Genomic DNA, 13,858 nt, shown 5'->3' on the forward strand with positions numbered 1-13,858 from the left:
AGGGGGCGCACCACGAGCTGAAATTCTTAATGAACTTCGATAGAAGTTAGAAAAGGCAATGAACCGTTGAACCTCCTTGACCGTGGCAGGTGCCCGGGCCAATCGTGGACCGCCTTGACCTTCTTGGGATCCATCTCTAGATTGCCGGGAGTGACAATAAACCGAGAAACTGAGTCTGAGAAACATGAAATTCACACTTCTCAGGCTTAACGTAGAGGTGATTGTCAAAGGAGCCTCTGGAGAACCCCTCTTTCCTCATGCTCCTTCAGTGACCTCGAGAAGATGAGGATATCGTCCCAAGGTACACGAAGGCAGACAGATTAAGCATATACCGGAGAACATCATTAATCAGGCTTGGAATATTAGGGGGCATTGGTGAGCCGAGCAGCATCACCCGATATTCATAGTGCCCGTGGGCGTGTTGAACGCCGTCTTCCATTACGTCTCCCTTGCCGGATCCCTTGCGAGATGATAGGCATTGCGGAAGATCCAGCTTAGTAAATGAAGCCCCTTGAAGCAGCTCAAAAGCAGTGGCCATGAGAGGAAGGGGGTGTCGGAAATTCGAACCGTGATCTTGTTGAGTCCCATTAATCAATACAAGGCCTAAGGCCCGTCCTTCTTTTCAACATAAAGAAGCCCGCCCCAACCCGAAGTAGAGAGCATAGATGAGGCCGGCTGACAAGGACTTTCCTTAATGGAAATTGTCGCAAGCACGTCTTTCGAGGAGGACAAGGAAAGATCCAACCTCTGGGAGGCGGCACAGGAGTAGATCAATGGCACGGTGTGGTAGAGTGGGCGGTAAGGAAGTAGCCCGGGCCTTGCTGAACACTGCATGAACCCCGATGGTAAGCACTGGGGACTCGGGAGGCGTCAACAGACTCTTGAAACTGGGTACTGGGGGCTGAGGGACTCTGAAGCATGCAGGTGAGTTGGCAGCGGGACCCCAGCTAAGAATGGTGCCCGTAGGCCAGTCGATCTGGGGATTATGTCTGCATAGCCAAGGGTGACCCAGGATAATAGGATACTCGGGGAGATGTGAGATAGAAGGTCTCCTCCTGCTGGTGTTGAGAGATGGTAAGTCACCCAGGGACTGAGTCGCCTCGGTAACGCACGGTTTCCAGAGGTCTGCCATCTAAGGCTGTAACTGCCTGGGGTTGAGAGTAGTTGGGTAGGGATCTTAAGTTCCTTAGCCAAGGTTACATTCAGGAAATCACCTGCGGCACCGGAATCGATCATAGCCTGGACCCGATGCTGAGTGGAGGCCCCCAGGACAGAGTGGCTGGAATAGCCAGGACAGCGTTAGTAGGGCGCTCTAACTCTCCCCATCACAGCCCTCCTGTAGCTGAGGCGGGGACAGGCGTTTCCCGAGCTCGGGGCAAGTGGAGCGGAAGTGGCGGCAACCCCGCAGTAGAGGCACCGGCGTTCCTCATGCGACGTTCCCTTTCGTTGGGAGATAGCCTGGAACAGCCCTAACTGCATGCTCTCAGGGAATCTGGAGCAGTTCAGGAGCCAGGAAGCTCTGAATGACGGAGTCCAAACAGAGAAACAGAGCTGCTCAGAGGGCTTGGGAATGAGACACCTGACGGCGAGCGTTCTCCGCTCTCTTAGACGGTGTCCAGGCGGATGGCCAAGGCTATGAGGGACTCGAGATCACCAGCTGGTTCTCGGGTGGCTAACTCATCTTGAAGGGGCTCAGATAACCCTCACAAAGCAGACCCTCAGCGCTTCATCATTCCATCCGCTCCTTGCTGCTATGGTCCGGAAATCCAATGGCAAAATCTGCCGTGCTTGAGGGCCCCTGACGGAAAGACAGTAGGCGCTTGGAAGCCTCCCGCCCACTGACAGGATGATCGAACACCCACTTGAACTCTTCTACAAATGCAGCGTGGGAGTCACAACAGGCCTCCTGGGACTGCCACACCCATAAGCCCAGGCGCGCCTTGTCTGAAAGAGGGTAATGATGTGACAATCTTGGGCAGTCTGTGGGAAAACTTGAGGTTGGAGCTCGAAGGTGAGGAGCATTGGGTGAGAAACCCTGGCAAAACTGGATCCCCAGAAAAGGGCTTGGGAGGTGGTAGTCGGGGCTCCGCCAACTGAGGCGACCTGTCGTCACTTGGGGGTGACCTGGGGAAGGGAGAGGACCAGGGGCGTTCAAAGAGCTGAGCGGAGGGAACTCATCATTTCGACCAGGAGTTGAGAATGACTAGCCATCAGCTCCTCTTGTCTCGGCTGAGAACGGCTTCTGGCGCTGGAAAGAAGCCTCATGTCAGTGATCACCGCCAACAGGTCGAGGAACTGAGTGTTTCTGGGTCCATGATTGACTTGGTTATTCTGTCACAAGCCGGGCTAGAAACTCCCGGTCTCAGATGTGGAGGAAGCTGGGGTACTACCCCTTAGCCACAGAGGAGGTGTTGTAGGACCCGATGAAACACCCAAGGCAATACTCAGGCAAGTAGATTTAATGTTCCAAAACGAGCAAAACAAAACAACTCCCGAGGGAGAAAAACAAACTAAAGATAACTTTGAACAACTTACTAGGACAAACACGGTGGGACACAGCAGGAGACACATAGTCAGGACGCAGCCAAGAAGTGAGAAGCAAAAGGGAAAACACACAGCTAAAATACACAAGAACAAGGCACAGGTGACCTGGATCAAGCTAATTAGGACACATGAGAAGAACTAAGGCAGAGGGGAACACAGATGACCTCTAGAGGCCGGAGACAAACAGGAGGCAGGAAGCTGACATGGTCATGTAGGTTTGTTACATGCAATATGTTTTGTGGACTTCAACGGACAGATATTGCTCTCCAGTTTTCTAATAAAACAAATGTGTGGTTGAATTTATTTTGCCACTGTGTCTTCTTATTGTCTCGGCCTTAGGTCTATATATCACAGTGTCAAGAGCATATAAACTAACAGGTTATAGAGCAACCATTGCAATTATCACAACACATAGGTTGTAATATGGCTTTTCTTCTGGATTAGCGTCCCCGGTGATTTTACCCATGCACCGCTACTGGATTGCGGTAATATATTCCAAAGTCCCTCAGTATAAACATACCTTTCATCTTACCGTCTTTGGCAAGATGCATTCCAATCATAGACTTTCTATTGTTGTTGTCCGACATCAAACTTGTCCTTGTCATTATGAAAAAGCATAAACACAAAAGCGGCAGTCTGCATGACATCGCAACAATCTGGTCCAAATAGCAATGTTACCTGCAAATTTTTTTGCACCAAAAAAAAAAACATGCGTTTCAAAATGTATTTAGGATATATCAATAGCAAGCCAGGCAACTAAAATCTACTTTCAAGACAATGTTTTGGTTTTGTTGCTAGCTTTAGCTATCTACCGTTAGCTGGCTAGCCAGCTCATTAAAGTCCCAGAACCATGGCGAAGCTATATAAAAGAGAGGATTTCGAGGTTTTGAATTTTAGGACTCACTCGGGTCTTAGTGTTGAGAGTTAGAATAGTAGAATACACAAGGTGCAATTTCGAAAAATTGATTGTGCATTGAGATTTCTTCTTGTTACTCACTGACAGTCACTCAATTAGCCAATGCCAGTCATTGTTTTTGATTGGTTAATTAGTATAGTTAGTCTAGCCAGCTATCTAGACTTGTAGTAATTATGGCCAAAATGCCCAGGGGCTCTGACCTCCAGGGGAACCCCATTAATTTTGTTAGTCACTTTCACTCAGATATCATATCAACATGGCATAGTACTGGCAAAATGTGAATTGCAGGAAATTAGCTGTACAACTGCACAAACTATTTTTTCTGTAAAGGAAACATATTTGTTTACCTTTTTGTTTATAAAATACTTGTTTTGCTATAAATCCTTCTATATTAAATTATAGTTTTTAATCCCGGTGCTGAGTTAATGTGAGTTAATGTGTAGAGGCTAATTGTATAGCTAATAAGCTATGTATTTGTAGATCGGCTACATGAAGCTACAGCAGCCAAGGTGATAATGGCTTGGAGTCATTTTTGCATGTTTTTGCTGTTCTCCAAATAGCATTGTAGTGTGACTGACTCACTGGCCTCATAGTGATAGAATGACTCAGATGTTGGTTATTAAAGACTGTCCTTGAAAAGTTACAAGACAGCATCAATGACAGACATAGTCTGTCAGAATCAACCCATTGTTGTGTGTTTCGATGATGTTGCTTCCACTGTCAGGAAAGTGCACTTGTCTTTGTGGTCTGTCAAACAGCAGGGAGCTCATTCCATGAAGGCCCCCTGAGATTTGACAAACTTCAGGTTACCTTTGCTGGAATTAATAGAGCGGTAGGCTAGAGCAGAGCAGTGGGTAGCTCCCCTTTAAAAGTCTTATGTAAACACATTTCTCTCTATTAGGAATCTCCCTGTGAGGAGTATCCTTCTACGTCTACATAGGGAATAGGGTGCCATTTTGGATGCAGAAAGTCAGTTCAGACTGCACTCTTTAAAAATAAAGGTGCAAGTTGGAACCAAATAAGGTTCTTGAGAGCGTTGCCATGGGAACCATTGTAGGGTCTCTGAAGAACTTCGGCCCTCCAGGACAGAATTGAATAAGCTGCTGTATGGTTTTTAGAAACAAAAATAGCCCGAAAGGCACCCTGAGGAAATATGCAGATCTACATATTTCCCAGGGTGCCTTCCAGCTGTTCCACACTGAGAAATGGCAGAGACAGGAACACAGGTGTGTCCAAGATGTGAGCAGCGGCCCTAGGTTGTTTCTGCTCTGTGTTTGACCTGGGCTTGGGTCAGTGAGAGATAGCTAAAGCCTTTATTTCTTTGATTATTTGAAACAAAAGAGGAAGATTTATTATTAGGGCTCCAACAGCCAATTAATAAGGGCCATTTACTGAAGAGCAGGTCCATCAATAGTCAAAGAAACACATGTTCTATGTCATCCCTCTCACAGTGGTACTGTTTCCAATTCAAGTTGTGAGTGGATTTCATAAATCATGGCTTGATTACAATTAAAGTCTGTATAGTTAAATCTGTAATTCTTTCAGGAGGGAAACCAGTGAACTAATGAGGATTTTCCCCACACAACAGGTGGTTCTCCTTTTAGCGGACCATGACTGTATAATAATTCCCAGAGCTATGTTTGAAAATGTTTACTCTTGGAAGACGGCTCCCTAATCTGTCCTGCTGACCTAGTTCGAAGTTCTTACCCCCGTCCCAAATTGCACCCTATACCCTTTGTAGTGCATTAGCACACCAGGGCCCACAAAATATGGATGCATCTAAATGGCACCCTATTTCCTATTTGGGATGCATCCATGAATCTTTTCTCAACGTATATAAGTATGTATGTATATATATATATATATATATATATATATATATATATATATTTGCGAGAAAAAAAAACATATGGGGATTGGAAGTGATGCAGACAATTCTATTGATGGAATTACAATCTATCTCTGCAATATTAAAAGCTGATCAACCCCCACAATTTTTAAAAATATAAAAATCATATTCTACAAGATGACGATGGATTTTGAGCTTCTCTTTATTCAACATTTTTACAATTCCTATACATCAGTCTTTTAAAAGCAAATAATTTAATAATGAGGACATGTTAAAACATATTAGTATTATTTGATGAGCTGATGTTGACAACATGAGGTTGCAAGCAGATCTAAAGCCATATTGCATGTACAATAATCACGGTTACGGTAATGTGTGAGTCGCTCCTGTAAATAGCAAAGTTACAAGTCCTTAAAAATACTTTTGATTAAGATAGTAAGATGATATGGATGGTTGTAAGATGATATGGATGGTTATTCTGGTGTTATAACCATTGTTATTAGGCCCACAAGTCGTCCTCATCTCAGCAATGTTGGATATTTTCTGTATCAACAGCATATAATTTAGAATATTTTCATCGATCGAACATAAAAAGATGTTGCTTCTTATCTACACAGTTTGACATAAATTGTCATTGTCAGCGCAGGAGATGGAACAGAAGCAACCTACATGAAAAGTAATATGCTCTCATATACAGTCTGTATAAATGCTACAAATAATAGTACTACAGTTTTTGCTCTCCATTAAAGTCCTTCATACCAAAGTGTTTTTTTGATGAGTGAAAAATGGCTTTGTCTAAAATGGTTTTTGAAATGCAGCTGAAACATGGGCAGACCAAAACGGCACAGGACACTATACAAAACAGATACTGCATACACAGTAGCACGGTTGTTTAGCTACCGATTCGAAAATGTATCTTTACTTGCATTGACAGTGATTAAAAAGTCTACTCCAACTTTTGTCCTTAGAATGGATGAAAGCATTGGCTGTACTCAGCTCCTTTGGCAGTTTCTTGGGCATATGATGAAAATCCTGTTGTCTAAGGCTAATCAGACCACATGTAGATAAGTTGCTAGTATCAACCCTATTCGTTCCTGGCGGTGCATTTGTAGAAGCCCTGGTCTCTCTGTGTGGGGTTCTGGATGATGAGAGAGCCTTGTGGGTGGAGAGTACTTGTTGCCAAAGGCGTGGCTGAAACAGGCCACTAGCCGCGTCTGTCAAATCGTCTCCCAGGCAATCTCAGCTCAGAGGATCCCTGTGGCAACACAGTTCAGCTGGAACATCACGCTTGCGGCGCGTACATCACGGGAGGAGGGCCGTTGGTGATGCGAGGCAGGTGCGCGATGATGATGACAGGCACGGAGAGCACGGCGCTGCCGTGCTGCGTTGTTGCTCGGCAGGCAGCAGGAAGCGCGGTCGTAGACGGACGCCTGCTGGATGGCGAGTGTTCCATTGGCCAGGACAGCGTAGCTGACCGGCTCTCTGTAGCCCAGGACCACCCACTGAGCAGGGTCCAAGTCAGCCGGAGGGTCCCCGTGGAGAGACAGTGGAGTTGAGGCTCTCCCCATTGCATAATACTGATGGGGGATTTGTAAGCGATTTATTGATCTCTGGTTTCCTCTCCCGAGGCTAGAGTAATGGTACGTTTCCACTAACTGGCTACATTCCTCACCAGGCAGGCGGTACATACCACTCTCAGAGACAGAGGGGTTAGTGATGACCAAGGAGCCGTCAGGTCGGTGGAAGAACTTGGACAACTGGGCACCGCTCATGAGGAGGCCATTAGGGAGGATCCATGTTACCGTTGGGGGTGGTGGGCCTCCTTCAAAGGCAGTTCAGGGTCATGGTACCGCCCACCCCGTTAGAGAGAGGCTCTCTGTTTTGGGTCCTCACAGGCTGCGGCGTCTCTACCATCTCTCTAACCTCCAGGTGGACCATTTGTTTCGCCTCCCCACCCTCGTCATTGCAATGCAGGTCAACTGAGCAAAGGTAGGTCCCCTTTGACGTATATCAATGTGTAAGTACGATGCCGTCATTCTGCTGCCGTGTGGCGCCAGGAGGATGATGTTCTCTGGTAATACCCACGTGACCCGAGGATGGGTGTCCCCCACCGGCCTCGCAGGCCAGCATGGTGCGCTGGTCCCCCATAGCCGTCACTCTGAGTGTCGACCATACCTCTCAGTCCGTTTATGGTTTGTGACGTCACAAGGACGTCCACCCTGGTGACTTTGTGGTCTGGCAGCTGTTTCTAGATGTGCAGGTGTAGTTACCAGCATCAGCGTTGAGCCTTTTTGGACCACTAATGTACCATCATTATGGACCTGGTATATCGGAGGAGGAGGCAATGGCCCGGTTAGTAGGGAGAGCCATGTGATGACTGGTCGGCTCTCCTTGGGGGGTGCACTTCAGTGACACGGTCTCCCCATAGGAACCACAAGTGACTTGGGGCTTTGCGTTTTGTCTCTGATGATCGGAGGGTCCGCCACGACCTTGACGTGAACCTTCATCTCATCCTTCCCTATCTGGTTCTCAGCGTAGCTAGGTAGTCTCTTCCTCTCTCTCATCCCCACGTCAGTTGATAGCTGCCCGGCGAACACCACATATCTGGGGGGTGGGAGGGGTTGGGAGTTGACTGTTTTGAAAATAGTGTTATTGGTTCTTATCGACTGTGCAGTTAATGTGATTCAATAACATATTACGGTGTGTAAAGTTGATGTGATTCAACAAACACCATGTACCATGCGGATGCGCCCACCTCTAACCCTACTATCCGTCTGAGTTGAGTGTAAGTGATCAGTGAGCCGTCCGGCAGAGCCCAGCGGATCTCAGGGTTGGGGAGGCCAGATGCTACACAATCCACCTTTCAGGTTCTCCTCCATACATCACCTTCAAATTCCAATTCAAAAAGATGTAATATCTATCCCATCATACATTACATTTACGTCATTTAGCAGATGCTCTTATCCAGAGCGACTTACAAATTGGTGATTAACCTTATGATAGCCAGTGGGAGAACCACTTTACGGATACAATTTTGTATTATTATTATTATTATTATTATTACATTAGACAGAAAATCAACCGAAAAATATGCAATGACATGAAACACATTTAAAACATCACATTAAAAACACTATTCACAAATGTGCATATGGAGACCTAACCCTATATAGTACTATTTTACAAAGGCCTATAGGGCTCTGGTCAAAAGTAGTACTATATACAGGGAATAGGGTGCCATTTGGGACGCTCCATTATTTACATAAAGAAAACTAAGACAAAAAGACAGACCTTCTGGACTGGCCAGCAGCTGCTTCCTGCTCGATCTTGGCCGGCTTGGTCAGCACATTAACTCAGTAGCATGTAGTTCGTTCCCCCATCTTGTTCAGAGCCACACATACAGGTAGTCCCCGACCGTCTTTCTCTGTCATGGCCTGGATGGCCAGAGAACCGTTGGTGAACACCTTTATCCTGGGGTCGAAGCTGAAAACCCCCAACAAAACAAGTTGTTGTTTGTGAATAGGAACCATCTTAGGTCTTTCTTTTTATGGTTTTTCACAACCTTTTAGGAAAAGAAAATGTGCCTGTATGATTTCACAGTAAACCTTCTCATTCATGATAGCATCTTACATGATAGTTGATATACAGTGCCTTCAGAAAGTATTCATACCCCTTGACTTATTCCACATTTTGTTGTGTTACAGCCTGAATTCAAAATGGATTAAATGTATATTTTTCTCACTATCTACACATCGATACAAAGGACAAAGTGAAAAGGTTTTTAGAAATGTTTGATAATATATTGGAAATGAAATACAGAAATATCTATTCACACCTTTGAGTCAATACATGTTAGAATCACCTTTGGCAGCGATTACGCTAGAGTCTTTCCTTGGGTAAGTCTCTAAGAGTTTGCACACCTGGATTATACAATATTTGCACATTATTATTTTAAAAAGTCTAATAGTCAAGTTGGTTGTTGATCATTGCTCGACAGACATTTTCAGAGTCGGGCCATGATGTTCAAGCCGATTTAAGTCAAAACTGTACTACTAAGTCACTCAAGGAACATTCAATGTTGTCTTGGTAAGCTTAACTCCAGTGTATATGTTGTGCTTGTGTTTTAGGTTATTGTCCTACTGAAAGGTGAACTTGACTCCAGTGTCTGTTGAAAAGCAGGAACTGAACCAGGTTTTCCTTTACGAGTTTTGCCTGTGCTTATCTCTATTCTTTACTTTTTATCCAAAAAAAACTCCCTTGCCAATGACAAGCATACCCATAACATGATGCAGCCACCCTAAAAAAATCCAGTCTGCTTGACAATATGAAGAGTGGTGCACTCAGTGATGTGTTGTGTTAATGGTCCCCAAACACAACACTTTGTAATCCAACGTTAATTTCTTTGCCATTTTTTTAGTTTTACTTAGTGCCTTATTGAAACAGAATGCGAGTGTTTTGGAATATTTAGTTATATGATGCTTCTTTTCACTCTGTTCATTTTACTATTGTGGAGTAACTACAGTTGTTGATCCATCCCTCATTTTCTCCTATCACAGCGCCATTAAACTCTGTAACTGTTTTGAAAGTCAAATACCATTGGCCTCGTGGTGAAATCCCTGAAGCGGTTTCCCCTTCCTCTCTGGCAGGAAGGATGCCTGTATCTTTGTAGTGAATGGGTGTATTGATCCACAACATCCAAAAGTATAATTAATACCTTCACCATACTCAAAAGGATATTCAATGTCTGCTTTTAAATGTTTACCCATCTACCAATAGATGCTGCCTTTCTTTACAGGCATTGGCTAACCTCCCTGGTCTTTGGTAGATTGAATCCGTGTTTGAAATTCATTGCCGACCGAGGAACCTTACAGATAATTATATTTGGTAAAAGTTGTCGGTGTAGTCATTCAAAAATCATGTTAAACACTATTATTGCACACAGTCCATGGGAACATAGTGTGACTTGTTAAGCACACATTTTTACTCCTGAACTTATTTAGGCTTGCCATAACAAAGGGGTTGAATACTTCAGCGTTTCATTTTTAATCAATTTGTAAAGATTTCTCAAAACATAATTCCACTTTGAGATAATGGGGTATTGTGTGTAGGCCAAGTGACAAATCTCAATTTAATCAATTTTAACGAATTAAGTAACAAACAAAGTCGTGGAAAAAAGTCAAAGGTATGAATACTTTCTGAAGGACTCATACATACAGACAACGGTCCTGAAGGGCATATTAGACAGTGAGTGAAAAAGATCAGAAATGCATACCTGTACTGGGGAATCCACTAGTTTCTTAGAGGGAGTCCTCCAGACGATCCTGGGCTCTGGCTTTCCTGTGATGACAGAAGCGAGCCTCAACAGCCCCCCAGACCCACGTCAGTCCCTCTGGGGAGACCGAGGTAATCCTGGCCTTGGTGGAGGATGGGAGCCTCAGTACTGTCAGAATACTGGTTCTCCTGGAGGCTCCTACCGCATTACGGCCACACACTCATGTATCTCCGCCGCGTGTCTTGGCCTAGCCCCACTGGATCGCACAGGGTCCGTTGGGGAAGACAAAGAAATTACGTCCGTTGACAAACTGGAGATGTGTGAAGGACTACGTGGGGCGTGGGACCAGCTTGGATGATGGGGCGTAGGGGGCTCCTTTCGGTGCAGTGGATGTAGGCTGTGCTGCCCTCGGGGAGGGATGTTCTCATAGGCAGGTTGTTGGATGACTGGAGGCAAGGCTGCCGCATGGAGAACGGACAGAAACTGTGTCGCCCCCGCCGCCGGCTGCCGATACATAAGATAGATCCCTCTGTCTGTGCCTAGTAGCCTGTGGTTTTTCGGAGAGGACCGTTACTGAGGAGGGTCACGCGCTTTGAGGCCAGACTGGGGGGCCGGGGGCTGGGGGCCACCACAAATGGCAGGGGCCCTGGGCAGGGGGCAGCGAGGTGGACCCTGTCAGGCAGCACCCAGGTGACCCGCTGGGGTGTCCTGTACCTGGGACTCCAGATCGATGCCGTTCTCCGTGGTACACGGTGGTATCGCCAGAAGCGCGGCTGGAGGCAATCTGGGGATGCTGGGCCAGAACCATCAGGGTGACCTGACCATCTTGTCCACGCCGTACTGGTTCTGGACCCGCTATAAGAGGTACTGGCCTCGGGGTCCTGGGGGCTGGGTGTTCCCCGGATGATAAACGTCCGTTGAGATGCACCTCAAACCTCTGGACCCGGCGTGTTCCTGGGCTAATGTGGCTCCTCAAGAATGGAAAATAATATCACGTTTAAAGACATATAGTTGTCTGTTGAAACACACATAGGAATGGAGCATGCTTATATCAAGTGTTGGTTCTCCTTTTTTCTTACATTAACAGGCTTAGCATACAGTTGTATGATTTTTTGTAACAGAGGGTAAAGGAGGATCTTCTATGAAGTAGAGGAGAACAGAAAAGGAAGTACTGTTATACATAACAGTGGGAGACTCTAGTCCAGGAGAGGAAGGGTTTGGGCTCCCCTAAGGAGCCACACAGGGTAAAGCTGTGCATCCATCTCTGCATTCACTGTCACTGTCTGCACATCCACATTGGTGATCTTGGGCCTCTTACATCAGGCCCTGGTAACGGAGGGTCTCTGACCCCCTCCCGACATGCACCTGATACCCCGGTCTGGGTGGGGGTCTCACTGTCCTCTGGCCCCCTGGACGGACTCTGAGGCCTCTTTCAAGGAAGACACTGATGAAGTCTGAGAAATGCGCTTTGTGGTGGTGGGAGTTTTGCGAGTGGTTGTGGTGGTCGTCTGTTTGTCCGTCTGGGTGTTTGTGTTTGTGACTGTCCTGTGGGGTGTTCTGGGTTCTGTGGTGGTTGGTTTAACACCGGTGACTGGCTCAGGCTTGATGATCCAGTTGACTCTCTAGTTTAGTAGTGGTGTGGGAGTCGGGTGGTGGTCTGTTGGGGTCGATCTGGTGATTAGGATGGAGTCTCCTCTTGTTGAGGATAGGAGTTGTTCCTCTGGTCGAGTTGAGAGATGAGGACTCTCTCTTCTGTGACTGTCTGGGATGTGGTTGGAGTTGGAGGAGCCTCCACTAGTTCTGGATGAAGGTTGGGTCCTGACCCTAGTGGATGGAGTGTTTGGTGGACAGGGATCAGGCCTCACCCTGAGGGGAATACTCACGGATGTCCTAACTGATGTGGAGGTGACAGGGTGTCACAGAAGTTGGAGTAACATCCTTTGTTGTATTAGCAGCAACAGAAACTGCAACATTTTCCACTGGTGTGTTCTCGGTCTTTGCCTGTGGTGGAAGTGCTTTCTCTGATGTTATAGCGCCCATCAAAGATTGTTCGGGCTTAACAGTGACTGTTTTAGCGGGACCAGATCCGTGATAAGAGCTTTCCAGATGTCACCAGTCTTTCAGTGAAGTGCTTAACTTGAACCCTCTCATGTCCTGCCTCCTCATGAAAGGACTCTTTTGTTGAGGTACCCGGGGCGTGTGTTGTAAGCCGGTGCTCTGGTTATTTCATGGCGGATAGATGGAGAGACACGCTGTCAATCTCTTTGACCGGCACCTTTTTAACCTCAGTAGTACCAGTTGTATCTCGATAGTCTGGTGTGTTGAGCTTCTGTCCATCTGAGTAGCACTCCCGGTCGAGTGTGGGGATTCTCCGGGGACTTGTCAGGACTTGGAACAGGGCGAAGGTCTACAGTAACGCTGCCTCCTTTGTGTTGTCTCTGCAGGAACTGCAGGAATGGGGGATGCTTGTAAATTTCCCCTGATTTGCTGCTGTAAGGGCACATTCGAGCGCTCTGGGACTGGGCTCTGAGTGTTTGGAGTCCTGAGAGGCTCCTTACTGGGGCTGGGGCTGTTGGTGTGATGGCTGTTCTGGGATGTTTGTTTATATGTTTCTGTTATGGAGGTTGTAGGAGACGCCGTTGGGGCAGTTGTGCTCCTGGACAGTGGTTTGGCGTGTGGTGAAAGGGGTGTCCTTTGTCTTGGAGCGTGTTGTAGGCTTTCACTGAAGGGTCAATCCTGGTCGTCGTATAAAGAGACTCCTGTGTTCTCTTGGTGACTCACTCTGCCTGATGACGTTGCTTGGCTTCCCGTCGATGGAACTGGTATTAAACCTAAGCCGTTATGCTTTTGGACTTGTCGGATGTTTCTATTTTAGTCCATGTGGCAGTGGTTGCCTTGGTAGTTGTTGGGAGGGGTGTACTTAGGTATGGCTGTAGATGTAAAATCACTTCTCAATGGATTCTCAGGCTTTGGCTTCTTTCTACCTGTATTGGGCCGTCTTCTCCTGCCCCCACCCCCATTCCTCCTCCTGGAGTTCTGGTTTCTGAGTCGAGTATACACCTCACCTGGAGTTTCCCTTCCTCATATTCACAGCTGAAGTGAGCTCGGTTGTGGGAGAGGGTGTGTGGTGAGTGGAAGATGGGTTATATTAGACGTTGTATGCTGCTTTAGCTGAGTATGTGTGTCTAGTTTAGCTGTTGTGCTCTCAGTCTCATGTGAAAGAGTGATCAAATTCATATCTCTGTTTCCGATTCAGAGTACCCTCTAACTGTGGTGG

General features: G+C 46.6%; 1 pseudogene; it reads right to left on the reverse strand.

Moving 5' to 3' along the window:
* Positions 1–6,553: 6,553 nt before the first annotated feature.
* On the reverse strand, positions 6,554–10,788 carry LOC123482562 (annotated as a pseudogene).
* Positions 10,789–13,858: the final 3,070 nt, after the last annotated feature.

The sequence above is a fragment of the Coregonus clupeaformis genome, chromosome 35 (assembly GCF_020615455.1).
Source record: "Coregonus clupeaformis isolate EN_2021a chromosome 35, ASM2061545v1, whole genome shotgun sequence".
In the NCBI taxonomy this organism is placed as follows: domain Eukaryota; kingdom Metazoa; phylum Chordata; class Actinopteri; order Salmoniformes; family Salmonidae; genus Coregonus; species Coregonus clupeaformis.